The sequence below is a fragment of the Tyto alba genome, unplaced genomic scaffold, assembly GCF_018691265.1.
Source record: "Tyto alba isolate M040663 unplaced genomic scaffold, T.alba_DEE_v4.0 Super-Scaffold_2, whole genome shotgun sequence".
NCBI classification, from domain to species: Eukaryota; Metazoa; Chordata; class Aves; order Strigiformes; family Tytonidae; genus Tyto; species Tyto alba.
In genome coordinates this window covers 66,354,827-66,373,271 of record NW_024881282.1, presented here as the reverse complement: position 1 = coordinate 66,373,271, position 18,445 = coordinate 66,354,827, and the positions used below count along the sequence as shown (strand labels likewise).

The 18,445-nt window shown below is 38.1% G+C and overlaps 1 long non-coding RNA gene across 1 annotated transcript; it reads right to left on the bottom strand.

Moving 5' to 3' along the window:
- Positions 1 to 12,483: 12,483 nt before the first annotated feature.
- LOC116965906 lies at positions 12,484 to 17,896 on the bottom strand. The gene is made up of 3 exons (XR_004409780.2): positions 15,037 to 17,896; positions 14,091 to 14,200; positions 12,484 to 13,231 (listed from the first exon to the last, which is right to left on the bottom strand). It is a non-coding gene; the product is annotated as an uncharacterized LOC116965906 (long non-coding RNA).
- Between the last annotated feature and the right edge of the window lie 549 nt (positions 17,897 to 18,445).

Genomic DNA, 18,445 nt, shown 5'->3' with positions numbered 1-18,445 from the left:
AACTGTTAACTGTTAAAATACAGTAAGTTGGGCCCACAGGTGGGAAAGGCTAGCAACACTAAGCCTGTAGAAAGCTGTGGCCAAATGAAAGCATTAACTTTTGAAACTTTTCCAGAGCATAGTCTTTCTGCTGGCATTTGCTTTTGATGTGTTGGAAAGCACAAACAGCAGGGCCTCATTAACATGCACATATTGTAATAAAAACAAAATAAAGATGAAAAATACAGGGAACGTCTCATCTTCAGAGCAAGGATTAACAGCAAAACACTGCAGATTGAGATCCTACTCAATCTACCAGTGCTTCCTAAAACAAAAATGTTATTGTACAATTGCCAAGATAAACAACTAGGTGTGCAACATTCTTGACTTTTACTGTGAGGCCATATACCTGCTAATATAGCAAATTCAATTTCTCTTTAGGGTTCACAAAATTATAACTAAGCAGTGAATACTGTATACCAAGCACTGCTAACAACTTCAGAAAGATCATGCATTCTGTTAGCATAACAAATAAAAGACAACCTAAAGGGGTAACATACTGTCACCCTCTTAATTAAATACGAATTTCTATTTCCTAGTGTCTATAGTCAGTTTAGACTGCATCTGCAATGTGATTTTACATGGACAGGTAACAGAAAGAATACCCAGGAATTATAAATCTAGTAATAACTCTAGCAACTGCCTTCTTCTGCAAACTCCTTCTCATGTGAATCATCACACTGAATCCTAGGAGACTGCTCTCATGAGGACTATTCTTACAATTATGTGGTTTCACAACTTGTTATAACAGTGTTATAAGCTATGCAGCAAATGCATTACTTGGTGTTTTCTTTAATAGCCATATGGATAGTGTATTTCTTCTTAACCATTTACTGAAGTGTTGATTTATTCAGAAGAACGGTAGACTTTGTGATGCCTTACAGGTTTTTAGAAACTGATAAATTCTCTGAAATGGACACTTCATACATTTCATTGACATGAGACATGTAGCCATAAAGTATGTGTGAAACTTTACACGATAAAAATGTGATCTCAGAAGATACTTGTTTTGCCATCAGGTCTGAAATTGCAGCAGTCAATTCAACAGTGTTCTCATATTTGGGAGCTGCTGGTTGGTTTGGGGTTTTTTTGTTGTTTTTTGTTTGTTTATTTGTTTTGGTGTTTTTTTTTTCTTTGTTTTGTTTGGTTTTGGTTTTGTTTCTTTCGTTTTGGTTTTTAATGCGATTTTAAATGAGAAAAATCCTAAGAAAGAAATGAGGAGCTCAGAAAGACAGAGGCAGAGAGAGAACTCTTGCATTTGAACTAAATGCGACTTGTCAGGATTATAATCATGTATATATTGCATTGGAGAAGACAGGGTTAGGAGATATTTTCACAGCTCAAAAGAGAAAAAGAGAAGACTTGAAGATCTGTCTGAATTTAGAAAAACTGAAAAAAGACAAAATCTGCTAGTAGCTAACAGCACTTCAAGAGGAGGAAGAATTATCTTTATGTACTCCTCACTTTTGAAGGCAATTCAGTCTAGAAGTTCTGTGCAGAAGAGGCCTCTGGGTTTCCCTTTCTGCCTGTGACATGGCAAAAGTCACATTTCAAAGTGCAGGAAAAAATGCCATCAAGTCCTCTGATTCAAAGAAACTTTAGGTATTTCTGTTTATGCATTAGTTCATGCATTTTGCCTTTGCTTTCTGTAGCTCCACAGCAACTCAATAATGACCATGTCTTATCTTGCAGGTTAGACAGAGACTAACACAGGGCACAGTCAGGCAAAATGCCTTAAACAATCAAGTCTGCAGCAACCAAAAATATTTTGAATAGCAGAAAAGGACTGCTTTCATGGGGCTTTCGATTAGTATGCAATACTTCATAGAGATGTTTCAGAGGTGTATGTTGTAAATGGGATATGTGTTTTGCAGCCCTTCTTTTGAGCTGAACTGATGGACAGTTAACCCTCAACTAAATAGAAGAAGGGATGACTAGGCAAAGCAGTTTTAAAAGCCTTTCATTATTGCCAAGAGCTTTCAATTCCCTTTCAACAGCAACCTTCTCTAGGCCTGCATATGCTATATATCCCCAAAAGTTTAGAAGATCAATGAGAATCTTCGCTGTAAATTCAGATACCATCTTCTTGTCCTTCAGTCCATTCCAATCATATTTGAGTACACAGCATGGCTAGAGGTTAGTTGCTGCATCTTATCAGCAAGTCATCTTTAAATTCTTTCTGAAAAAGGTCTTTTTGTATAGGGCCATTGTATATTTTGTGGTTTTCCTGTCCGTGTGCTATGGTGTGTTTCAGCATATTCTTTGGTCTAGGAACCCACAGCAAGCAACTGCTTTTCTATAGTTTACCTTTGATATTTCATTAGATGAAAATGCCTCTATCAGAGCTTTTTTTCCTGAGAGCAATGCCACATGGTGTGCCCCATGAACAGAAATCAACATTTAAAAAGTTCCTGATTCATTATTTTGCTTTATTTTCTGTCCTGATTGAGCAAGGAGGGCAAAGGGCAGGGAGCCTGATGGTATGTGGTTATGGGCAGACCCCGGACAGCAGCAATGATGTTCAGAGGACGTTGCTGAAGAATGAATATTTGTGATTCCTTATCCTGTAACCTATTTCAAAGTATAAAACTCACAGCACAGTAATACTTAGGGCTTGGCAAAAGCCACAAAGCAATAAAAATCATTTATTCTGTGAAGGGAGAAGCTTGTGTGAAGGTAGTTGAAGGGAGGTTTTGACCATGTCTTTGATACTGACTCTGACTTAACTCCAGATCTGAGGGCTAAACTATGTCTGCAGCTATCCCCATAGTAAAGAACCAACCGATCCGGGTGGATGTAGATAAGAATAGAATCTGTTCCATGATGGGAAGTTTGTAAAGTAAATTCATTTCTTGAGAAAAAAACATAAAGTCACCTTTATGTTTTATTCAATGCTTTCCTGAATTACAAATAATAATAGTTTTGAATAAAAACCTTCTAAAACAAGAAAATATCTTTTATTTGTACTGTTGTGTTTTTGTTTTTTTACATCCTAACTATTTAGATTACAAGGATGTTTTGTGGCAAAATGTTCCATTTCATTCCTATAGTCCCTTGTTGTTGAAATGCAGCAAATAAAAATTGGTCATACTTTTTTCCAAGTATCTCTAGTCTCAGTTCTCAAGAACACCATCAGGAATGATATTCAAGGAGTCTTACTTAGGAACAAACCAAATACCTCTCATCGGAATTTTGTATCTCGGAGACAGGTATCTAAAGGAGATGTCCAAAATATTTTGGATGAGCTGCAGTCTGGAAATTACTCTTTCCTGAGTCACACTCTGTTATTTAGCAGTTCACCTCTGCCTAATTAGAAGTATCTCAGTGTGGGCACAGTTGGAGAGCTTAGCACCTGCTTCAGACTAAGAAGGCAAAATCCAGATCTTTCTACCTGACTCCCATCCATGGCTCATTCCACTCCAATTTTCAAGGGATCTGCAGACAGTCTTGAGTTCAGCAGAGAGTGGAGTGGTGACTATTGCCTTCTTCACAGTCAATTTAGAGATGGAGACACATCATTTGATATAATGACTTCACAGTACAAGAAACAAATACGGAAAGAAAATTCCAGTGTCTTCCTCATTCTAGTGTCATCTCTGGAGCAGGTGGAGTAACCTGGGCATTAGGCAGTAATTATTCCTAGCAGCCCTTGTCAAGGGCAGGTGTTGAGAATGTCATGCCCTGGTTGGTAGCCAGCTGCTTCATGAACATACCTATTTACTTGTTCCTTACTCAGGAAGGTTGTTGTAGATCTTCATCTGAAAAATCAAGCTCTCTCTTTCAACTCTAAGTTCAGGACCAGAATACCTATGGCTTTTTTTGGAGTCCCTGAATAAGTGCTTTAAAGCATTCCTCTTCCCTAGATATAAAAATTACGGGGCTGCTCCTTTTCATCCCAGTGCAGCAAGGGTCAATAAACCAGTGTGGCTTTATTCACACAATTCACCTTTGCAGCTTTCTCTCTTTAAACTGTTAGTCCACTTCAGGTCCTCTTGAGAGTCTTTAACATAACCTTTGTCCTTGGGGTTGGCTACTTTGTGCTTCTCAGTGCAAAGAAAGAGATACAATTGCACTGAATTCTTGAAATTTAACAGAGGAAGCCTGGGGGACATGCCTCCTCTGAGCACCTGTATATACTCAGGATGACACCACACATTTGAATCTTGACAGCCCGGAGTTTTGACCCTTCCCTTGTGCCTGAAGGATATCTTTCACTTCACCTTCATCCAGGAAAGAGAGGGAAGAATGCAGCAACTAGCAAATTTTAGACTTGTAGCAATTTGTTTTCTCCCCTTTTTCAGATGAATCAGCTTTTATCTCTGCAGTGTGTGTGTGTGTGTGTGTGTGTGTGTGTGTGATTGAAGACTGCGCTTCCAAAACATGAGCAAAATAGAGCTACACAGAGAAGAGAGCAACGTGGCAACATGGCTTATAAAATTATCTTAACACATCCAAACCAAATGTGTGCATTTGGATTTGGCAGGTAGACATAATAGCGTAACCTATTCTCTCAGCCTGCCTGGACACTCACAAGATGTAAGCCTGGTTAAAAAAAAAAAAAAAAAAAAAAGGCCCAAACCAACACAAACCAACAGCCTATTTTCATAAATAAAAACAGTTTTCAGATTATATTCTTTCTCTTCTACTTTCTCTTGTCACACTACATGACATTGCACGTTGTCCTGGCTCTGCTCCTCACCACCCACAAACCAAGAGATTAAATTCATTGGCTTCAGTGTCCCCATGAATCTGTATGAGTTATCAGGCAGCTCCAGCTACCCCTTCTGCATTATTTTTCACTGTAGCTTTGGCTTGCTAGAGCGACAGTAAATCTTTAGTTCATTTCTTTCCATATACCCTCGTTGCTTGCAGGGTCAGACAGAGGGAACCTCCAGCCCCACTGAACAGAAACTACTCTCAAGATGACAAATGCTCAAGGCATGAGCATCCCCATAGACTCTCAGGTGTTATATTGTAGTGGTGCCTGGATCAGCCAGGATACCAGTAAGACAGTGCAGAGTTCTGGCTTGCTCATCCAGGTGAAAAAAATAGATGGTTCTAACAAAAAGCCTGCTTTATTGATCTGTGTACATTCCTTGATCGTAATTAACTGTGAAATGCCTCAGATTCCTATAATAAAGTCTGTTAATTCTTTTGCAGTAACAGGAAGGCACATCCTTCACTGCATTTCAAGCACCAGCAATTCCAGAACAACAAGGAGGTTTTTATGCATGCATATAAAAAAGATGTCAATGTATTATTAGGAATGACATTTCAACAGTAGCCTGCTTATATCCAAAGTGAACTGAAAATGGCTCAAAACTAGAATGGCTTGCTCAGAGATCTGAAAGCATGGAGGCTGTCCCACCCAAACCAGGGCATCTCAGCTCAGTTTCATTTGTGTGCTACACTGTCCTGAGGCATTCATAAAAATGAAATTTACTCACAGGCGTACCTCTCTAAATCAAATTTCTCTGATACCTCTGTTCAATATCCCAGTCAAAAAGACACAGTCTGTGCCAGCTACGCTTACCTAAAGAAATTCAGAGAGCAATAAGGGAAAAATAATTTTCTAGTTGAGATGAGTATTTACAAAACAGTTGCTGAGGACACACTGGCACCATGTTGTAGTGGCCACATACCTTTACTGCACAAACCCCTGGTAACGCCTACAAGCATACTTGTAGCACAGCTCTCCACACTGTGCCATTGCTAAACAACTGTGCTACTTGACAGAGAGTTTGTAAAGCTTCTTAGGAAATTAAAATGCTTAACCAGGTCACTAAAAGGAAAGGATAGGGAGGAAGTTATTCAAGCACAAATGCTAGTCATACAGGACCTTTGTATATATATATATATGAATGCTAAATCTAATTCCTGGCAGCAGGAGGAAAGTCCTTGCATAGAGGCATCCTCATTTGTTCCCAGCAGTGGCTATGATCTCCTTTAGAGGTTGAAAGAGTTTTCCCTTCAACATGTACTTAAACAGAGAGCAAAACACCCCCATCGGAATATAGCTGTGCTTCAAGGTAGCAGAACTATGGCAAGCAACAAACCATCCTAGGTGTGAAATATTTCAGTGTAAATGAAAATAGATTATATAAGATCTAGACTTATCCTGTCCTTTATATTGCAGTGCCTCGCTCCTAAATCTCTTCCTCCCTTTGCTGCAGGAAAACTTTTCTAAACAGAACCAGTCAAGAAAGAAACCTGTCCCTGTCTCTGGAGACATTCTTCTTCCTAGCATCTAACAAAGAAAGCACTGATGTGAAAAACCTGAAGAGTTCAAGGAGAAGAGCAACCTCTTGTAGCAGCCAATAGCAGTTCCAGAAATGTATCCTAAATTTGCAATGGTCTCTATAAAGGCCAGAAAACAAATTTCTGCCTGTAGTCTCCTTCTTTAGCAACAAAGGTCAAAAGAAAGTTTTATCTAGTGTTGTCTGTATTTTTTTAACTTGATTTCTTTCCTGGTGCAGAGAGTATATGTCTTTCAAAGCATATATTTTAGCAAGAAGTTATAGTTATACACCTCAGATTGTTTTGGCTTATCAACCTGAATTAAGGTGCCATAAAATGGCATGAAGATAAAAGCAACCCAGAATATCCTTTCTAAATTGTTAATTTGTGGGGTTTTTGCAAAATTGATGCCTAGCAGTATCTTCATGCATCACAGATGTTATAGTACATAAACTATATATGTGTTCACAAATTTGGGTGGTAAAGAATCTCCCTTTAAAGCAGCACCATCACAGTTAGGTAAATACAACCTCCACCACGCACTGTATTTGCATATGTATATAGCATATTAGATTGGACCTAATAGCTAAGTATAAGAATATGGCAGAAGTATCCTACTTTCATGCAATTCTTTTTTGAAAAGTCACTTCCAAGATCAGATTAAGCTAACCCAAATCTTTTCTCAGGTGCCAGGTGGGAGTTGCTGGCTCTAGTATACAAGTGGGTACAAGATGAACCCAGTCAGGGACTTGAGAATTAATCATAATTTACTGAGTGAACAATATTTCAGCTGGATAAGGTCCACCCGGAATGTATGGGTACTAATTAGGACATATGGTAAGAGCTGATTATGTGGGGTTGGGTTTTGGTAGGTATGGGTGGGCATCAGCCCTTTGGTAGTAGTGTGAACTTAGATTAGCTAAAACTTCTGGTATAACTTCACCATAAGGAAAATTAATTGCAAAACTCTACTCCAAAGGAGAGTAATTGGGTATAAAATCAATGTTTTCAGATGACTAAGAAAATATTTTTTTGTTTTGATTCATCTTTAATTAGACGAAAGGCAAATACTGCATCATATGCTGTTAGGGCTCAATACCAGGCAATCAGCAATATAAAGTTCAATGTTATTTACATTTGTTTTCTCTCCCCCTCACTCCCAAATGCATTCTGGTCTTCCCACTCATTAGATAGTCACGTACAGAATTGTTCTTGGTTTAGTAAAATGCAAAGGAAATTTCTGCATCTATACTTTACACAAACACCTACTAAAATCTGAAGATTTGCCTAGCTCAGAATTACAGGGTATCCCTCGGTGTTGTTATGTATCATCACTGCATTGAGCCTCACGTTTGCCTATTACTCCAGTAACATGAGAAGAACCAGGCATCTTCCCATCATTATCCCCAAGATACAGAATGCATCCTCTGCTCCCACTGTAGCAGCCTATTTCAGACATGAAAAACCTAAGATGGACCTAAAATTTTGCATTTTTCCCTGGGATGCAGAATTCAGAGTTAGTCAAAGCTCCATATAGCATCACAAAACCAAATAATGAATTCCACTCAGGCAAAAGTTCCTTAAATGGGAATAAAATTATTTCACATTTTATCTCCTAAGGTATATTTTTTACAAGGACATAAAACAAAGATAGTAAAACAGCTTCCCCTGGACTGATGCCAGCAGTCTAGCAGAGAATCTCTCGGTGTGTTTTTAATATGAATAGGAAATCTTCAATGTTATTAGAGAGAGAATTATTACCCGGAATTGTTCCATAGAGGACATTAGTAGAAACTGCTTGGAAAACATTTTCTTGGGTGCGATAGCTGTCAGATTTCTTCATTACGTACTCACTGAAACAAGAAAAAGGATTCTGTTTAAACTTGATTTCATCAATAAATAAGACAATGTGGAAGTTTGTTGTAGAAAATAATCTTGGATGGAGAAGTGATAGGTTATTTCTGTTCAAGTAAAATCAAACAATAAAAACATAACTCTACAGCTAAGACTGTTTTGAATAACCAAACGTTGAAAAGTTAGAGAAACTTCATAGTAAAATTGGACAGATGAAGGCACACAGAAAATCTTGAAAATGGACTTGGAGCTATCTGATCCACTGGAATATTTAGAGGAAAAGGAGCCTGAGAATAAGAAGGATACTAAAAATAATAAAAGAATAGAAAAAAGCACAGACATCTATATGTTGGATGTCAAGTCAGGCAAAGTTTTCCATGATAATGATCAAAAAAGCCAAGCTGAATTTGGCTTTCTGAAAGCGAGCAGAGAGAAAATTTGTCCAGCTATATAAATAATTATAGAACAGGGACACAAGAATAATAAAGAGGTAAAGAATAAGATAATGTTGGTATGGTTCAAAGCTAAGTATATTCTGTTTAGCTTCCAAGACTGATGATATAGAAAGCTAATGCAGAATGAAACCAGATCATGAGAATGCATATTTAAAACTAGAAATTGTCACAACTTGAGTAGAGGAAAAGTTTATAGAACGTAGGTCAGGTAGTGAGATAATTCCCTTAGAATTGGTACTGAATTTGTAAATCCCACAACAAGTATTTTAGGAACTCCTTCTGCATAATTGATTTTTTCAAATGAGGTATCTATATTTAGGAAATTGATGTGAGCAACTTCAGGCCTCTCAGTCTAAACTCCAACACAGCAACCTGGAGAACAGACTTGGGAGGAAGGGATAAGTGAAAACTTAAAGGTAGCTGTTATGAAATGTAACATGGTTTGTTAAAGACACTTCTTGACAGACTGACCTGGAAGTGTTCTTTGGACAAACTAAAGTATAACTCATTTATCCGGATTTCAATAAATATTTTTATGTTCTTCTCTAAATATGTAAATATTACTTAAGCTGGCAAACATAGAGATTAATAAAGGAACCATAAGGAGTACGCTATAAACAGTAAATGTTCTTCATTTATGTTATAGTCTGTTAAAAGAGTGAGTAGGTGAGGTGCAACTCCTGGAAAGAACAGAGGCTCCTCCCTTCTTTTGGTGGCAAATAGACATGCCTGAAAGTCATCAGCTTTGAGAGACTGCCATGAGCGAGAGGCCAAGGACAGAGAGAGACAATACACAGGGCTGGGAGCTGGAGCTCAGGGAAAAAAAACTCAAATGTTTCTGTAAGGACAGGAAAGGACACACAGGTCTCAGAGGGTGTAGAAAGAATTTCCAGTCAGACAGAGGTTACAGGGCAATTTGCTGCAACTCGGAAGTCACTGAGCTAACTGAGGGTAAACACAGAAGGAAAGAGCTTTCCACAAGGTCCAAGTGAGCAGGAGGAAAATATCAATTAGATCTTTTATACTACTCTATCTTGCATAGCTACATTGCATTTTGTCTGGTTTGGAAGTTAATTATTCATATTCGCATTAAAGCTGATTTTTTGAGTTCAAGATTTTGTGACCTTGTTGGGGAATTTTGCAACAACATCTTGCCTACCTCATTTGAAAGCTGTAGCTGACTCAGGATCCTGTCATACCTGGGAAAGGAATGCATAAACAGTAAATGAAAATGGATAGGGCTGCAGGGGGGGGATATTTGAGGGGAAAGAGGTAACCAGTGCAGTCCATCAGGAACCATTGTTAACATTAGTGACCATAAAATACTGTAGTCCATACTCATGAAATCCATCCCTCACATAACACTGAAAGCATCAAGACAGGGAATACGGAAGTATCATACAAAGAGAAAGACATGATTAAAGGAGTAGAAAATATAAAGTAATGAAATAGTGTAAAATTAACTAGCAATATTAGTTCTGAAGTCATAAGAAAAGCAACAGTAATTTGGAAGCTCTTTGTGTAGAAACAGCAGAGATTAATGATGTGAGTGTTTTTGAACTCAAGAATAACTCAGAAACCCATGTGATGTGGTCAGTGATGTAAAGTGACTCTACAGTGTTTTAGAAGAAAGGTTTCTAGTAGAACAGTAAAACTGATGATATCATCCTGTTGTGTTAGATATTGCTAAACCCTTGCCTACAATCTGTAAGGTAGTCTGATCCCCCACACTAAAGAAAGAGGAGGTCAAACCAGAAAAGATATGGAAAAATAATTTCTATACTTTGTGAGAAGAAACTAAGTATGGCAAATTGAAGTCTTAGAGGGCATTTTATTACTTTCTATAAATATATGAGGTAAGTAAATGATAAGCGTTAAAAAAAAAAAAAACCAAAAAAAACGCTAAGGGATATGAGCAATTCAGAAGTGAGAGTTATGTCTAGAGTCTTCCAACATTTGTGGAAATTAGAAGCTTTCTAACAGTCAGAGTTAAAAACTGAACTTGTCTTCTATTAAACCGTTTAAACATCTCTCCCATCTTGCTGTGGGAGATAACATGGAATTATGAGGCAGGTGCTAAATTGTATCTACCTGAAAGTCTGAGGAGAGCAAAAGTGGTTTGGGGTGGGTTTTCTTCCAAAATATCAGCACTACAGAAGAAAAACGATAAATGAAAAGACTCCACAGTAACAATTAAAATGATGATTTGGAAAAGAAATGTGATTAAATTTTCATACCTCTCTTTTCTCAGATGTTTTCCCAGGTGTTTTTGATTTAATGAGAAGCCTAACATTTTTACCCGTGCCTGATCAAGCCTGTTAGACATCAGGTCTAGTAGCAAGTGTAGTTATAAAATTCTGCACTTTGCCATTTATTTAATTCTCATATTCTTGACCAGAAGAACTAACATTCCCATGTTCATGTACTCCAAATGCAACACACATTCTTCAGCTGGGTTTTCACTAGCATAGACAGTCATACTTAAAAAATAAACTGCTATCAAAAATCAGTCTTGATACTGCATTCATGGGAGGATGAGGAAGAGATTAACCACATGAAACAGATGGTTGTCATGTCGTTTAATCAATTACTGTAAAGTCCTGAGATATTATGAAGATGGAACTATAAAAGAAACTATCCCAAATGGCCAAGACTGTTATTTAATGCCTAAATAAGAGATTAGTGACTTTCTAGGGCACATCTGCATTTCATCACACTTTAAAATATGCCTTATAAATTCCACTTACAGCATCATGGCCTAACAACATCTGATAAAAAATGGTATGTTATCATCTTAGGACTGTCAAAGCTGAATCTGCAGCATCAAATAGTACCACAAGTTTCACCTAAATTATGAATTGCACAACAAACCATGATTGATTCCTTAATTTCCATTTTAATGGCACTACAAATGGCAATATTTACACCATTTTTGGCATTGTACCTCATTTTTGCACCAGAGAGACTGATAAATAGCATTTTATATCCATTACCAAGAACATAGATTGTTTATAATTTACTTAATCTCGATAGTTTAGATTTACATGAGCTTGATAGAGAATAAATTTATCTAAAATCTAATATTTGTTTTCTTCAGTAGTTCCATTTCCAGAGTTGTATTTGGATCACAAAACTGAATAACAAGAAAAGAAAAAGTAGAAGAATTTTTTGGGGACCAATCCTGCCCTTCGCTACATCAGAAACAACATCAAATCCTTCATGAGGAGATTAATATGCAAAGTAGAAGAAAACAGTGATCTTTTATTGTTAATGCATACTTCTGAATATTTATTTCCACTACATTGTGGAGACTGAGGATCCTAAAGGGTTATAGGGACACAGAATAAAAGACCAACACTTCCGCATTTTTTTATTAGTGATATTAACTTTGCTCTGTTTTCAAAATAGCTCTTTTACAAAGTCAGTGAATAAATTACATAATACATAAGTCAAATGGTTAAAGAAGTGATCAAAATATGTTCCTTTGGAGTTTGCTAATAAATAAATAGATAAGATTAAGACCATTCTGTTAATCTATTTTATTTCTGCAATATCTGTTTTTCAGCACTTGATAGAAAATTCCTCATTTTTGAGATGACAAGCATACATCATGCCTTTTCATTAATCTGGCCCTGCTGTGATCTATTTAGAACTTTTATGAATGTCTAACACTGAATTTTTGTTATAGAATAAGCAGCTTCAAAGAATTACTTACATTATATCGTGTTGCAAGTAGATGACCAACTGTCATGGTTTAATCCCAGCCAGGAATTAAGCACCACACAGCCGCTCACTTACCCCCCTGCCCGCGCCCTCCCCCCCCCCCCCCGTGTGGGATGGGGGAGAGAATTGGTAAAAAAAAAAAAAAAAGTAAAACTTGTGGGTTGAGATAGACAGTTTAATATGTCAGAAAAAGACAGGAAAATAATAGTAATAATAGAATATACAAAACAACTGATGCACAATACATTGCTTACCACCTGCTGACCAATTCCCAACCGGTCCCTGAGCCATGGTGCCCCCTGGTCAACTCTCCCCAGTTTATATACTGAGCATGATGTCATATGGTATGGAATACCCTTTGGCTTGTTAGGGTCAGTTGTCCTTTCTGTGCCTCCTCCAAGCATCATGTGTGCTCCCAGTCTCTGCTGGCAGGGCAGTATGAAAATCTGAAAAGTTCTTGATTTAGTATAAACACTGCTTAACAACAACTAAAGCTTCAGTGTGTTATCAACATTATTCTCATCCTAAATCCAAAACACAGCACTATATCAGCTACTAGGAAGAAATTAACTTTATTCCAGACCAAACCAGGACACTGGTGAATAAACGTTTACTCAGAGGTGTCAGATTAATTTTATCAGGACTAAATTAAGATGATGTGAGTGCCATGCAGTCACAGGTTGCAGACATGGACATGTGGATTCAGCTGTCACCTACTAAAGACAGTTCTAAGACTGTTGTCTTAGAAATGCCCTAAGTACAGGTTCCTGGTCCTTGGAGATCCTCCTGAAAAGCACAACTGTATGCTTCTCCTGTTCTGTCATTCCTCCCTGGTCTTCTGGTTTTGGCTATTTTCAGAGACAGGACTCTGGGAAAGATGGAGAATTGTTTGTATTTCTCAAAGCAACTCTTCTGATATATTCCTATATTAAAAAACAAATAATGCATCAGAGGTTGTTACTGGTGAAAAAGGGAAGATTCAATGGCAAGCACTCTTCCAAGGGTGTTCTTTGTCAAACAGAGAACTGAACCTATTGCAACCACCTATGCAATTCCAAGAGATGTTTTAATGTCCCTTCTGCTGTAGGCCCTAAAGTTTAATAAACAGCTGAGCACCATGTTATGTTATTCACATAACAGAAAAAAAAAGTAAAGCCTCTATTTTCTTTTTTTCTAATCACCTCCATTACTGTGAATATTCAATAGCTTAAGGGCTCATAAAATGGAAGGGAAACCCATCCAGGCTAATGTTATTGCTTTTTTGTCTACTGTGTTTTTCTAAATTAGCGTCCCTAAAAGCTATCCTTAGACTGGTCATCTCTTATTGAAAGACACTTCTCTGTGTTACATGAGCTTCATGGTTAATGTCTTTTTTTTTTTTTTTCTTTATTTTCTTCTTAGAGAAGACCACGGGTAACTAATGGTCCTCAAGTCAGTTCCTAGTATTTCTCCATATAAATTATCAGTTTCATTTTACACTTTAAAATATCCTTAACCTAAAATCACAACAGAAAAAAGACATTCAAACATCTGCTTCTTCATGTAAAGTTTAATAAGAGTCCCTGAACCAATTAGGAAATTTGGGTTTTTACATAAAGACAGTTCTAGCTACAGTATGAAAAGCCCTTGTATATCTTTGACTACTGGCCAAAGAAATACCTTCAGTCTTGTTGAACAATCAGTAACACATAAGATATTCTATATTGCTGCATGATCCATATTTCAGAATATCTGGAAGGGTGATAATAACATGATAAATACAAATAAAAATGTGCCTGTTACCTGGAAGGAATGTACTATATATAAGACATTCAAAATGAGCAACAGCAAAAACTTCTAGCAGACTTGTATGTTGAAAGTAATGCACAGACATCCCTTAATCTTCATAGCACCTATGAGGCAAGAGGCATAAAGTTATCGCCATTTGACAGATAACATCAGAAAAATCAAGTCCCAGATTGCTGAAGACTGTACTATGAGCAACAGATAGAGTGGGTATAGACTAAGGACTGGAAGATCCATGCATCCTATTGTGCCCCATAGCAAGCCCATAAAATAGATAATTAACAATCAGGCTGTAATAGCAATGGCAGTGAGGGGTTCTGCCTGTGTTGTAACTGGACTTTCTCATATTACTTATCTTCCATAGCATCCCCTGTGGGGCCTTTCAAATTGGACCTTGCCTGGCAAAGTGTTTGGGAATGCCTGTAAACTGATCCTTTAGAGGACACACTGCCTGAAGCCTGCCTTCAGCTAATCCATCAAGCCTGTTATTTTGTCATGCAAAAATAAACATGTGCTTTACCAGCAGGGTTGATAAATCCCAAGCAAGTGTGCCGTATAATTTTTACCTATCCACTCAAATCATGGTATGTTACCAAAGCTGAGATGGCTGACTTAGTGGGCTGCCAAAGAGCACAGTCTGACAGCACTTGGGCATCTGAACTCAGCTGCATGCTTTCAGCTGTTTGGCTCAAAGAATATTGCTTTCTCTCTCTCCTGGCTACCACTGAGTTGAGACTTGTACAGCTTTGTGTGGAAGAAGACAATACTGTGCTAGACCCTGTTATCACTACCAAGGCATGGTTTTAGAGATTTCCCCCTGCTGAATTGTATGGATGGTAAATTTATTTTAAAAAAATAAAAAAATAAAAAAAAGACAGTTTCTCCTCTGTAAAGATAGTCAGAGGGAAAAAATCCCACTTTTTGTGAAACTAGGGAAAATTACCAGCTCTCTCAAGCTCATCAGTGTAGGAAAGAAGTACGTGTGCAGATTAACATGATGCTTTCATAGCCCAGCACAATTACTTGTGAAGAACACTTTGCATTCCTGGCTTGGATGCCCTGTTGATGGTAAGGGAGAGAGAGATAGCAAGGTAGAATAAAACAACAACAGTGGGAAAATCAGAATCACCTATTAATCTAGTAATCCTATAAAAATTGTCATCTTTTTTGTCTCCATGGACAGATAGAATTTGGTTTACATTCTCATTTTTATGATTGCTTTTAAAGCATCACTTGCATCCAGTGTAGGTTTCCCAAACACTTGTTTTGTCTAAATGCATTACTACAGATGAGATACTGTTCTCTGTGTGTTGACATAAGTGCATATAGAGTTTGAAGTATCAGTACAGAGCATTTGGCTTTATTGCTTTGTGTTGCTCAGTGTTATCTAGCTACTCTGAAGTGCTGGACCTTGGCAAGTTTGTTCACAATTGTTTATCACTTAAGTACACAATGGTACCTTAAACTTCTCTGCTTTTAACATATTCACATTTATGACATTTGTAAAATACTGTAATTCAACTGAAAATGGGACTTCATTGCTCCGGACAGAATTTATCTCATACGAAACACAATAACTTTTACAATTCTGTGTCTGACTTTTTGTGATTTTTTTTCTTTTTTTTTAATGATCCAAACAGCAACACTGTTATTGTTAGGGAATAGAGTTAGGAAGTTGTGTGCTGGACAACATACTTGTATACATTAGAAATTGTCATGTTTGTGCTTCAAAACCTTATGTTAATCTAGCTTTTCCTATCTTTAAAAACTAGCAGTGAGTATTAGCACCATGGGCTGGCATTTTTTTGTAATAAATGGTAGCGTGTCATATGCAGAGAGTGCTGTACAGCCAGACCTTGAAACCTAGCCAAGCTCCCATATGAAAACTGCAATGACTGGTCATACTGCGGTCAATAGTTCTTACCCATGACATATACTGTTATCCACTTTTGTTCTACTAAGAAATTCTCAATGATAAATCAGTATACTGCATAAAGTGTATAAATATATAGGGTGGTCTGAGCCTGAAGTATTTGTTCACTTAAAACTCACCAAAGAAATCAGATCTGCTCTGCACTGAGGCGTGGGCAGTGTGAGGGCGCAGGCCCTGGCGCCGGGAAGGAGCCGATGTGAGCAGACATGTTCTTGTCAGTGGCACAGCACGGCCAGCCGAGCGAGCAGCACAGGGGAGCCAAACCAGGCTGGTGAGGGCCCTGTGTCCCTCAGTTCCTTGGCCAAGCAGCATTTGTATGGAGCACAGGTGAGGCAAGGCCAAGTGTTGATGAACCTGGGACCAAGCCATGGCTGGACAATTTTCCTTCCCAGTCTTTGACCATCCGGCAGGGCAAATGCACACAGAGGTTAAATATCAAATCTCTCATGTGACTGATTTTCAGAAAGGTCTTTCTGGCTAAAGGCAGTGGCATTTTCCTTCTTGTGTTCCCTGACCTTTGTGGATGCAGAGAGGACCCATTCCTTATTCCTGCAGCCCCAGAGGCAGGACCATCATGTCACTTCCCACAGTAACCCAAGAGTGGGCTCCTTGCACCTTTGATTAACAACATTGAGGATTACATCAAAAGGAAGTCTTTCCTTGGCTCCACAACAGCTGTTTTCCTTGGTTTCGTTGCATTAAAACTTCAGGCTTCTGCTGCACTGGTCTGCATTGGTGTATGATTCATGTACAGTCCCTTATCTCCACTTGTTTTCATTGGATACAGTGAACTGAACCAGTCAATATGACTTTGCATACTACAAATAGTCTGTCTGAAGTAAATTCCTTTTGGGACCAATTTTGGGGACTGTAGCCATCCATACGTTTTCTTTCTGCTTGCAGCTCCTGGCTGAGGGCAGCATTCCTGCCCACCTCAGGCACTTTGGGCTGCAGCCTCCCCGTTTGCCAGGAGGGTGGGACAGACAGATGGCTGACATCTGCAGGCAGTCAGCATGAGGGACAGCAAAGGGAGGATGGTAGCATTCCTTTCTGCTGTCCTGTGGATCAAGTAGCTGCACAGAGTAACAGAAACAGGATGCAGTCCAGATACAAAAAGGAGACAGTAACATCCAGGATCTCTTACCTGTCAGTTCTGAGACTGGAAAGCGTGAAGGAGGTGTGTATATCCCTGTTGCTCTAATCAGTAAGTAAGCACATGTCAAAAGGTGGTTAAAATCAGCATAAACATATTCATCTTTTCAATTTCTTATATTGACACTTGTTCCTTAAACAATGAAACTGTCATCTTCCACAATTTGAGGAAAGGCATTACAAAAATTAACCTGCCCGTGGGAGAAACTGTCTGCCATTAACATTTTTTTCTTTGACTGTTAGCAACTAAAGCTCATTAAAAATTTCAAAAATAAAAAGTTCTCATGATAACCTCAGCAAAAGCATATGGAATGTGTACCACTCTACTTTGGACAGACACCCAATACACATATTGCTGGTTTCATCATTGTCATTCAGTGACTGTGATATGGAAAGTCAGTGAAAATTAGCTTTTCCCTCTTCTGGATTAATTTCTGTCTTGGTAGCTGGGTTCTCCGTCATCAAATAGTAAAACTCCTGAAGTAACCAGATAACTTACTTCTTATCCTACCTCAGAACACGGTGAGAGTTCCCACTGGGCCTAACAAACTCTAATTTAAAATTGAAAAGCTCTCTCTTGTTTACCCATAATTTACATTGTAACATGTGTGACAAAATTAGAAAGTTCCAGAGGGCAATGACACCTCTCCTGTCAGTTTAGATATGTTCTCACAGATCTTGTGAGTCTCTGGATTTTACAGTTATGCTGCATACCCCAACGCAAATTAAAAAAAGGAAAGAAAAAAAAAAAAAAAAAAAAAAAAAGAGAAAAGAATCATAGAAATATCATTGTGTCTGTGATTTAAGAACAACCTTGTCTCTTGTATAGGATTTTTTGATTCTCAGTGACACCATGCAAACACATCAGACTTTGGATAAACGTTCCTCTGCCCAGTAGGAGAAAAGTCCCTTTACAGGAAAATGAGTAATGCTAGGGAGGGGATTGCATGTGTACCAGAACAAAGAATTTAAATGGTCTCTACTGTCTCCCTTCTGCACTTTGTCACATTAACAAAAATAGAACTAACTCATTAGAATAACAAGCGTGTGGAGTTTTAGATCTTCATTTCCCCCCTTCCCCACGTAATTTTATGGTGAGTGAGACCAAAATGACAATAATGGAGAGAGAAGGGAAAAACTGTCATGGCATGGTTAACAGCAGCACAGCTTCTCTCCTACTGCTTTATCCATATGGTTCAGAGATGAAATGCAGAAACCACTTTTCTAACATAGATGAATATTCTGGTTTTTTTTTCATCCGTGTTTA